Source organism: Chrysochloris asiatica, unplaced genomic scaffold (genome assembly GCF_000296735.1).
Source record: "Chrysochloris asiatica unplaced genomic scaffold, ChrAsi1.0 scaffold00040, whole genome shotgun sequence".
In the NCBI taxonomy this organism is placed as follows: Eukaryota; Metazoa; Chordata; class Mammalia; order Afrosoricida; family Chrysochloridae; genus Chrysochloris; species Chrysochloris asiatica.
The window spans coordinates 20,598,035-20,608,920 of record NW_006408558.1 but is presented as its reverse complement, the minus strand read 5'-3'; the positions used below and the strand labels follow the sequence as shown (position 1 = coordinate 20,608,920).

Below are 10,886 nucleotides of genomic sequence, written 5' to 3'. Positions count from 1 at the left end.
GTTCAGACTCGATGGCACCTGACAACAACAACATAGGGTTTTCGAGGAGCCGCTGATGAGTTTGAACCACCAAACTTGCGGTTCAAACCAACCTTGAGGTTAAGTGCTTATCTTGCGGTGCCACGCCAGGACTCTAGGCTTATAGTTAGGACTAAGGTTAATGTTAGGGGTAGGGGTTGGTCTAGGGCTAGGAGTAAGCCTTGGTCTAGTTTTAGGAATACAGTTAGGTTATTTCTTTCTGGAAATCTACTTGATTTCCACTTCATTTGGAAATTCTGTAACTACATTATTCCATTTTTTAAATGTATGTTGTTTTCTTTTGTTGTTGCAAATCCCCTTGGATTCCCTATTTTGAGTCTTGTAGGTTTGTTTTACTTTGAATACTTCTGTATCTGGTTTGGTATCCTGATGTGATGCTGTAGGATAAGCACTGGCATGCAAGGTTGGTTTGGACCACAAGGTTGGCAGTTCAAACTCACTAGTTGCTCCTCAGAAACCCTGTACAGGGTCGCTATGAATTGGAGTAACTCAACGGCACTTAACAATACATCTGAGTTGAGTTCTAGATGATATTGTCATGTGTGTTAGTCTCAGATTGTCATTTGCTGTTGTTGGTTCTCTGTCCAAAGAACCCCTGTTAATATTTTTTGTAAGGTTGGTCTGTTTTTTGCAAATTCTTATCGTTTCTGTTTATCTGGAAATGTCCTCATTTTGAAGTCATAGTCGATGGACATTTTTGCTGAGTGTATGATTCTTGGTTGGCAACATTTTTCTTTCAGAGTTTTATATATGTCTTAATTAGTTAAATTAAGTCTTAATAAGTTAAATAAAGTACCTTCAAGTTGATTCCCACTAACAGTGACCCTGCATAGGGTTTCCAAGTAGCAGGTGGTAGGTTTGAACCACTGACATTGTGGTTCCCAGTCAAGTGCTTATCCTACAGCACCACACCAGGAGTCCACTAGTTAGTCTTATTAGTTATCCTTTATAGACAATTTTGTGTTTCCCAATCTGTTGCCAGGATTTTTTCCTTGTCTTTGGTTTTGAAGAGCTTGATTATAATATGTCTTGGTGATTTCCTTTTGGGGTCTACCCTGTTTAGAGTTCATTTAACTTTTTTAATGGTTATCTTCATATCTTTCATGATGTTACAGACATTTTCTTTCAGCAACTCTTAAGCAATTTTCTCGTTGTTGTTTTTTTTTTTTTAACTTTTCCTGTTTGGGAATTCCAATCACACATAAATTATTCCTTTTGATAGTGTCCCACATAAATCTTAAGGTTTCTTCAGATTTTGGAAGGGCATTGGCAAAAAATTATTATTTTAATAAGATTATTTGGGGAGGTGGGGTAATTGTTCATGTGAACCCAAACTTCTTTTTTTATAAAAAGCTTTTGTTGTGACTTGAGTGATAGTTTACATGGGAGAACATCGGTTTTGCACTAATCCTATCGTATTTTGTTTTATTGCAATGATTACAGTCCCCTCCATGCATCATCATTCAACTGTATTTGCTTCTATTCCCTCTGTTTTTTGTAGGTTTTTTTGTTGTTGTTGATGTACACAAAAACACTCAGGAATGTTTAAACAACCAAAGGGCACATTCTGCAAGCCTGCCTCCTGGCTGCCAGCACACAGCCTTTCTTTTTCTATGAGTCTAGAGTCTTCAGCTGCTCCCTCTCTCCATGTCATCATCTCTGCCTCTATCTCTGGTGTCACTGCTTCTCTGGTTAGGGTCCCACATTCTGCTCATGTTCTTCTCCATTGATGGTCCAAGTGTCCTTTGTTCTTGGACTGTAAGATTGACTATTCCCCCCTTTAAGTTACAAAACTTCTACAGTTGTGACCATCGCAATTAGTCAAGACAACAGTTACTACTGAATCATAAGAATCTTATCCCCACCTCTTTTCACCAGATCTGTCTAGACAAGATGAAAACTATTCAATGGGAGTCTACCTTCCCCTGCACACTCTGAAACTAAACTTCTTCTTGAAAACTTGTTAGCCAGTCACTTTGTGCCTGGTGTGGCGCTGTGGGTTAATTTGCCAGACTGCAAAGCCATTTGCACTGCAAGGTTGGCAGTTCAAGCTCAACAGCTGCTCCTTGGAAACCCTATACAGGGTCGCTATGGGTTGAAACCGACTCGATGGCACTTAACAACAACCCCCATTTTAGGTAGCCAATGTCTGAGTTGCCCATCCCTATCAACTCTGTATACAGAGGGGATAGGTTTGATCCTTGATGTGAAGACTCCTTCCCTCTCAGTTGATATTGTGAGTTATTACATCCATAAATATAGGTCAAGTTCCTTAAATTGTAGCAATTTACACTTGTTTCCTTTCTCAAATGTCTTTATCTTCCTCTAATGGAGTTCTGAGCATCAAGCCATTGAAGGTGGGATCAAATGGGTACTATTTGCAAGTTTGAGCGTTCTTGTACGTCTTCCCTCACTTCATATCAGCTGGACTCTTCCTTCTCAGCTCTAGCCCTCTGTGGCTAGGTCCATGGCTCAGAAGTTCCCCAGTCTCACCACTTTCTTCAGATTTGTATTATTTTTTCTGATTGTCCCTCTTGAAAATGTGAGAGTTGTCTTCAAACTTACTTCGAGATAACTCAAATGAAAAGTTATTTACAAAGGATAACTAAAAAAAAGAAGAAGAGGTAAACTACTAAGACTATAGGATGACATATATAACACTCGGAAAGAAAAAAAAAGTGCCAAACAAGAATTATTTTTGTTGTTGTTAAGTTGTTGCCATTGAGTTGGTTCTGACTCATAGCTATCCTGTATAGGTTTTCCAAGGGACGGCTGATGGGTTTGAATTACCAACCTTGCAGTTAACAGCCCAGTGCATATCCGATAGCACCATAACAGGACTCCACTCAGCAAAAATGTGTATTAAGTAGGATAGAAATGAAAAGAATTTGCAAAAACCAGACCAATCTTATAGAAAATACCAAAGGGAGTTCTTTGGACAGAGAACCAACAATAGCAGACAACAACCTGAGACTAACACGTGACACCATCACCTAGACCCAACCCAGATCCAGAAGTATTCAAAGTGAAACAAACTTACGAGGCTCAAAATAGGGGACCAGAGCTACCAGTCTGCTGCAACAACAACAACAAATTCTTAAGTTAAACGGGGGAATTCTTTTGTTTCCGGACTTTCCAATTCCGGGAAAAAAAATAAACCGAACTTAAGCCTAAAACTAGACCAAGGCTTACTCCTAGTCCTAGCCCAACCCCTGCGCCTACCATTAACCCTAGTCCTAACCATAACTCTAACACTAAATGGAGTCTTAGGCCTTGCCTACACTTTGCTGATTCCGACTTCCACTGATTCAATTCTACTTCTTTGCCCTCTCAATGTATTATCTATTTCTCAAGTATGAGTATTAATCTTCTGGCTTTCTAATTGCTCTTTTTGTATGGTTTCCAATTTTTAATTTATTTTGTCAGATCATTCTTTTGTTTTATTTTGTAAAATAATTTTTACTATTTATAAATGGCCATTCGTATTCAATATTAATTTACATCTTTAAACATCACTCAATTTAGCTAAAACTGTACATCCAATGACATACTAGCAGCTGAAATAGTTTATTGACTGCATCTTATTAAGTCATTCATCTATGTAAAAATTAAAACACTCATCAAGGCAAATGGCTGGGACCCCTCAGAGCAAACCCCCTTCCAAGACTGAGACTCGAGGGGAATACATGAGCAGGCATGTGGTCTGGCTGGTGACCACGTTGGTCACTGATAAGGGGAAGAGGAGGTAAAAACAGCATTGAAGTTGTGAGCTAAGCCTGACCACATTCAATAGACCCCTGTGAACCTAGGTGGAGATCTGAATGGCCAGCAATATGGCAAGACCTGGGAACTTCTGGGCCCAGAGGCAGTGACATGGCCACAGAGGACTAGAGTGGAGAGTGAAGCATCCAGCCGGTATGAAGTGAGGGGAGATGCGCAAGAACACCCATACTTGCAGAGAGTACCCACTTGACCTGGCATCAATGGCTGGATGATCAGAACTCAACTAGAAGAAGAAAGAAGCGGTGGGGGGGCGAGGGGGGGAGAGAAAAAAAAAAGAGTAATCTGCTACAATTTGATGAACTTTACCTATACTTTCGGATGTAGCAGCTCAAAAAAGGGAACAAATCTTTACAGCGAGGATCACTTCCATCCCCTCGGTAAGCAGGATTGACATGGATGGGCAACTTAGACATTGGCTACCCAAAATGGGGGCACCTATAAAAGCAAGAAGTGACTGGCTTACAAGCTTTCAAGAGGGAGCCTAGTTCCAGACAGGGCAGGGGAATGTACAATCACCACTGAATGATTTCCAATCAGTTGAGACTGGGCTGGCAAAAGGAAATGGGGATAAGACTCTTGTGGTACAATAGTGAATAATTGCCATCAGGACTGACTGTGAGGGTGGGAAATATAGAGGTAGATGTTTTTTTACAAAAGGAGGAGAGTGATTGATTTTGCAGCCCAGGAGCAGAGGTCACTGGGACCATCAGGTGAGAAGAAACGAGAGCAGGACCCTACCCACAGAGGCAGTGATGCCAGGGATGGAGACAGAGATGATGATGTGGACAGATGGAGTGGCTGGGGACATTGGACTCAGGGAGGGAGAGGGGCTGTGTGCTGGTGGCCGGGGCGGGGGGGCAGGCCTGTGTGGTGTACCCTTTGGTTGTTTGATGATGTATGGAGGGGATTGTAATCATTGCAATGAAATGAAATACGATAGGATGAGTGTAAAGCTGATGTTCTCCCATGTAAACCTCACAATAAAAACTTAAAAAAAAAAAAGTTATATCCAGTGCTTGAGTTAATAAATAATGATAATAATTTCTATTCAAAAAAACAAAATTAACACACTAAGGAGAATAAATAGATCTCTGGTTAAAGCTAGTAAGAAAATGACATACATAATTATAAATAAATACCAGGTTTTAAACAAGAATCTACAAAAATTTACTAGGTAAGGATGTCCACTCAACATAGACAAAAGATTGTATACAATAACCCTAAACCTGGAGGATAGACAGTTAAAACATTTTCCCTTAGCTGAGGTCTAGCCAACTTCAGTTAATATTTCTGGGAATAGCATACACTTACTATCACACATCTTAAAAGAGCTGGTCCAATTGTGCTTTCTCTAATTTTAGTTCTTCCTCTACATTTACAGTATTGGCAACATCGTTACATGGATTTTCTTGAACATCTTCATTTAATCTATTTGGCTCTTCTTTTTGATCTTCACTTGTATTAACTTCTTCAAACATCTGTGCCCTGGGTGTGTCCATTAAAGAGTCATTTCCTAGGGTCTGTTATTTCGCCTGTCTTCTTTCCAAGGCCAGTTGTTTATTTCTCTTAATTCTTTGCTGTTGCACTACAAGTAAGCTTGTTCTTGGCTCAGAAGCATACCTCTGACTGTCAGATGAGTTTGTCAAAAAGGGATCTCCTTCAGTAGCGATTATATCATGCCCAATATTTTCTTCTACTTCTTCATTATTGTTAATAAAATCTTCATGTAAAATAGGGAGGTCAAGACGAATTCGTTTTAAACAGGTCTGAACTTTATTTTGATTTCCTAGGTATTCAACTCTGTGAACAAAATCCTCAAACTACAGTTTAGGGAATAGACTATGTGGCCAGTGTTCCATCTGCCTGATTAGCTTCTTTAAGACTTCAGCCTCATGACCTTTACCTTTGAATTTTGTTTCATCCAACACATGCCTTAAGGTTGGAAGCCCTCTCTCTGAAATTAATCTCTGAGCATCCAGCTTGGATCTATTCCTTTTAACGGTTCTGTTGGAGACACAAGAACAGGTGGTCCTCTCTCTGCCTCTTCATCAAGGTCAGTTTCTTCGCCATCTTCTCTCTCTGGAGAGCCTGGAGGTGGGAAAGGAGGGAAAGTTTCATTTTCCACATGCTCATAATCCCGTAGCTCAAGAAAGCCATTCTCCTGTGGCTACACCATCTTGGTTATTTGATCATGTATGGAGGGAATTATAATCATTGCAATGAAACGAAATACGATAGGATGAGTATAAAGCTGATGACTGCAAGCAGTCACTGTCTTGTGTGTGGCGTGGCAGGGAACCTGTGCCGCTCACGAGACTCTGGTCAGATCATTCTTGAAGTGTTGTCATGATGCTTTCTAAAGTTTTTTTTGTGTGTGTGTGTGTGTGTGTGTGTGTGTGTTCTCCTTGCTTTCTTAGCTCTTTCTATCAATTTGTTAAAGGTGCCTAAATAGCATTCTTTTAAATTCCTTATGAAGTATCTCTGATACCATTTCTGGTATTATATCTTCTGACTGTGTTTTGGTCACTTGTTTGAGCTTCTCCATAGGGTCTCTTTGTACAAGCTGAGATGTTGTGGTGTTGTATTTATATTTAATAGATGATTGCATATTGTGTTCTCAGGCACTCGCCACCTGTCTCTCAGCGGATGGGTTAGAGATTGCAAGTGTGAACGCAGTTCTGTGTTTGCTGTTTGTGTAGCCTAGTTCAGGGCAGGTTCATGGGCCTGTAGATGTAGGGGTGCACAGATCTGAGGCTGTGCAGGAGAGATGCCACTGGCCACTAGCTTTGCGATGGCAGGGCTGGCTATGCCCTCAGCTACCAGGAAGGCACAGGAACAAGAGAAACTACACTCGTTTCCCGCTACCCTCCAGCCACATCCTGTGTCTGTAGTATTGGCTGCCACTTGCAAAAGCCCAAGAGGTCCTGCCTCTCCACACCAGCTGACAGCCCGCCTATTTTCCTTCTCTCTTAATGCTCCAGTTCAGCTTCCTCTTCCAGTGGGCACTAAAGCCACCTCTCTCCCCTCTCCTCTGAAGCTCAGGGTTCTAGGACCACCACCTATATCTGTACCACTTGCTCCCCCTTGTTTTAGTTGCAGAGAGTCTGCTTAGTACGTCTGCCTCTGGAAGACGGCTTGTATACATTTTGTTGTTTTTTTTTCAAATGTTTATCTTATCAGATTGTTTGAACATTAAATTTCTCTTTGTTCGCAATTCAAAATAGTTACCTGAAGTTTGCTCTTTCGTAGTGTATTGACTTTTTTTTTGTCTATTTATTTTCCTAAACTCTTTGGCACAATTTTCTGGAGGTGTTCAGATTGCCTAAGGAGAGAGTTTTTCTTTTATTCTGCCAATTCTGAGCATTTCTAACTTTTGAATTATTTGGGTTGTAGCTTTGTTGTTGTTGAAGTCTGTATTATTGCTTATTTATAACAACTGTATTTTTCTTTACCCTCTGACTCCAGAATTTTCTTCACCCCATCTCCCCCCACTTGTACATTCACAATTGAACCATATTGTTGGTGAGGGCAACTGGATGAAAATATCAGGATGGGAGCACTGACTAGTCGTCAGTGTTTTTCCTAAATGATAATAATGAAAAAAACCCTAAAGAATGTCTTTCCTTTTTTTTTTTTTTTAATACATCTCTTGTGCTTTGAGCTGCATCAGTAGACAGAAGTTAGTTTAATGAAATGCAACATCTAATCTCCCTTTTGGGGAGGTATTTTTGTTGTTGTTAAGTGCCGTCGAGTTGGTTTCGACCCATAGCGACTCTGTACAGGGTTTCCGAGGGTGTAACTCTTTACGGGAGTAGAAAGCCTCATCTTTCTCCCGCGGAGCAGCTGGTAGTTTCGAACCGCTGACCTTAAGGTTCGCAGCCCGATTTGTAACCACTACGCTACCAGAGCTCCTTTTTGGGAGGTATAAGGAGAAGAAATTGAAATGACAGTTACACACACTCATTCTCAGACTGAAAAGAATCTCTTACCGTCCTCCACACACGTACAGTCTAGTACCATATGGCAAAGGAGCAATGAAGGTGGGCTTGAGACCCAGGCCCCATCTTTATCAGTGGCAAAGGCCAGCCTGCCTTTTCCAACACAGCATCACAGCTGAGCCCAGTATCACTCCTTTTTCAATCCAGTCATCCCACTCAGCACTGGCCACAAGACAAAAAAGCTAGTGAGATCCTCTCCCAGGAAGAGATGACAAGGCTGGCCATCTTTTGTTTAAGAAAATCTACCACTTTTCTGTTTTCCAAGATAGCTGATGTTAGATGGTTTTCTACGAAGTCAGTGCTTACTTAGCTCATTTTGCCACATCCTTTTTCCAAGCCTCAGTTCCTTGTCTGTAACAGGGGTTGGGCTCCCTGCTTACTGCTTTGCAGACTCAGGGTCAAAAGGTCCTGAAAAGTCACATCAATGTGTGGATACCTGTGCCAGTCTGGCAGCCTCAACCATGCCCTCTGGGCTTGCTGGGCAGAAACAGCCCGGATGGCCATGGTGTCCCAGCAGATCTGTCCCCCAGTTCTATGTGAACCATACTCCCAGGGTCCCCGGAGGCCTGGCCTGGCCCCCATAGATTCCCATATGGGCCAGGTCTTATGTGGGTACTCAGTGGATAGGGGGGCAGAGGCACTGTACCCCAGAGTCTGGGCCCCAGCCAATCCGGCCTCTTTCCAAGCCTTCCCCTCCCAGTGAATGAATGCCTCCATGGTGCAGCTTCCCTGAGGTCCCCTCTCCCCCCTGCAGCTCCCTTGGCAGGCCAGCTCACACCTAGCCCTGGGGGAAGCTGGTCACAGTGTTCACACCTTGCATTTCTATGGTACTTCTTGGCATTTCAAAGTGAGCTGACCTGTTATCATCAAAAGCACCCTGTCAGAGGAGGGAGCTATTATTAACCTCCCTTAAAAGATGAACTAGGCGCCATGGTGGCATAGTGGTTAAAGCACTTGTCTATTATCCAAAAGTTGCCAGTTCGAGCCCACCAGTCACTCCACAGGAGAATGACATGGCAGTCTGCTTGAGTAGGGATTGTTGTTGTTAAGTGCCATACATAGCAACCCTGTATAAGGTTTCCAAGGAGCAGCTGGCCCTGCGGCTCTAAACTGACCTTGCGGTCCAGCACATTAACCTACAGTACCACACCACAACTCCTCAGTAAGGATTGTTGTTGTTGTGTGCTGTGGAGTGGGTTCCGACTCATAGTGACCCTGTACAGGGTTTCCGAGGCTGCAAATCTTTATGGGAGCAGAAAGCCTCATCTTCCTCCCACGGAACAGCTGGTAGTTTCGAACTGGCGACCTTGAGGTTATCAGCCCGATTCATAACCACTACGCTACCAGAGTAAGGATTACAGTCGTGGAAATCCTACAGGGCTGGGTGTCAGTGGGTAATCAGATGAAGAAAACCCAGGCTGGGGAGGTTGGATAGTGCAGGTTTCAGACGATAGACTCAGCTCTTTCCTCTGCCTGAGTCCCAGTCAGTACGTGGTGGCAGAAGGACATAGCGTGGCCCCCAGACACTGGGGACAGGCACAGGGGAAGGGGTGATCTTGGTGCCAGCGCTGAGAAGGCCTTGGATAGTGAGAAAGGAAATATAACTATTATTTTAATGACTCAGGATCCAGTCTTAGCAGAGAGAGAGGAAGATTCAGATAAAAGGAGAAACTCTGGGTTGTTGGGGAGGGGGTGATGCTGGGGACAGGAAGGCACCCAGAGTCCAGTGCAAGCAAGTGACAGGGAACCTGGTCCCTGGGAGCACACCCACTGGGTCTGGAAGAAACCATTCATAGTCAGGTGATGTGGTTCTATAGCATCTCTGCTATGTCTCTAGTCTCCTGGACCCAGACTCTGAGACCACCCCCGCTCCCCGTGAGGTCTAGAGAATCAGCAGCCCCTATGGCTGAAATCAGGACTCTCCCAGCCCTGGCCCTAGGGAACCGCTCTGACTGGGTGGTCCTGCAGGGCTAACAAAAAGGCAGGCCACCCCTGTCCCAGCCACACACCTGTCCCTGGGAGCCAGGAGGTGAAGGTCTCCCATGGGCAGGTCATGTCTGTCTCAGGTCGCTGTGTCTGGATACAGTAGAGAATGACACCGGCTCAGGTGTGCAGGACAGCACATCCACCAGTGGGTGTTCTAGTAATTTGTCTTGGAAGACCATGGGGGCGGGGGGGTGGGTGGGCAGTGTGACTGTCTTGGCTGTTCCCTGTGTGTCAGGGTTGAATTGTGCCCCATGGGATTTTCAGTGGTTGATTTTTCAGAAGGCCATCCATCACCAGGCCTTCTGGGTGTGAGCTCCGGCCGCTCCAGCACATAGTCCTACTGGGGTGACTTGGGGGAGGGTGCTGGTGGGATGGTGGAGATTGAGGAGCTCCATTCCCCCCAGTGAGTCCTTGGCAGCTACACTGGCCTAGTCCTCCGCCCGCCCCAGCACACCGGGGTGTGTCCTTCGAAAAGTCCAGAGTTCCTAACGGGTGGACATATGGTGGTTTCGTCATCCTGAGTTTTCTTCCAAAAACCTTCCCTGAGCTGCTCCAACAAGCTGCAAGGGCTCCCACGCTCCCCGCATCCCTGGGCCAGCACTGCCTGCAACTGTAACCCATGTGGTTCTATAATTATCAGTCCCTCGGGGCGTAAAGGAAGCCAGGCCCTGAGCCCCCTCCGGCCACCTCCCTTCTGGCCTATGGGCGCCACTGAGTCTGCAAGCTGCTCCAGGGAGGGGTGGTTACTGCCTGTTTTGTTCTTGGAGTTGGGTGGGGCACTGTGCTCCCCACATCCCACCCTTACTGCCTCCCTGATCCAGCGCCCAGGGGTGCTGAGAGGGTCGTCTCTCACCTTGGGCATCTCTTGGGCTCTGCCTCTATGAGGTAGGGGTCACTGCTTGCATTTGGCAAAGGAGAAACAGGCTCCGAAAGGGCAAAGGACTGGCTGGACACAGGTGGGATTCAAACTGGTCCTATCTGTCCCTAGGCCTGCCCCCTGTACAGCTCAAGCTGGTGCCCTTTGAACACCCTTGACCAGTCCATTAGAGCTAGAAACAAGGACCCTAGGATGGCTCATGG

General features: G+C 44.5%; 1 pseudogene; it reads right to left on the bottom strand.

Moving 5' to 3' along the window:
• Positions 1 to 5,144: 5,144 nt before the first annotated feature.
• LOC102825845 lies at positions 5,145 to 5,998 on the bottom strand (annotated as a pseudogene).
• Between the last annotated feature and the right edge of the window lie 4,888 nt (positions 5,999 to 10,886).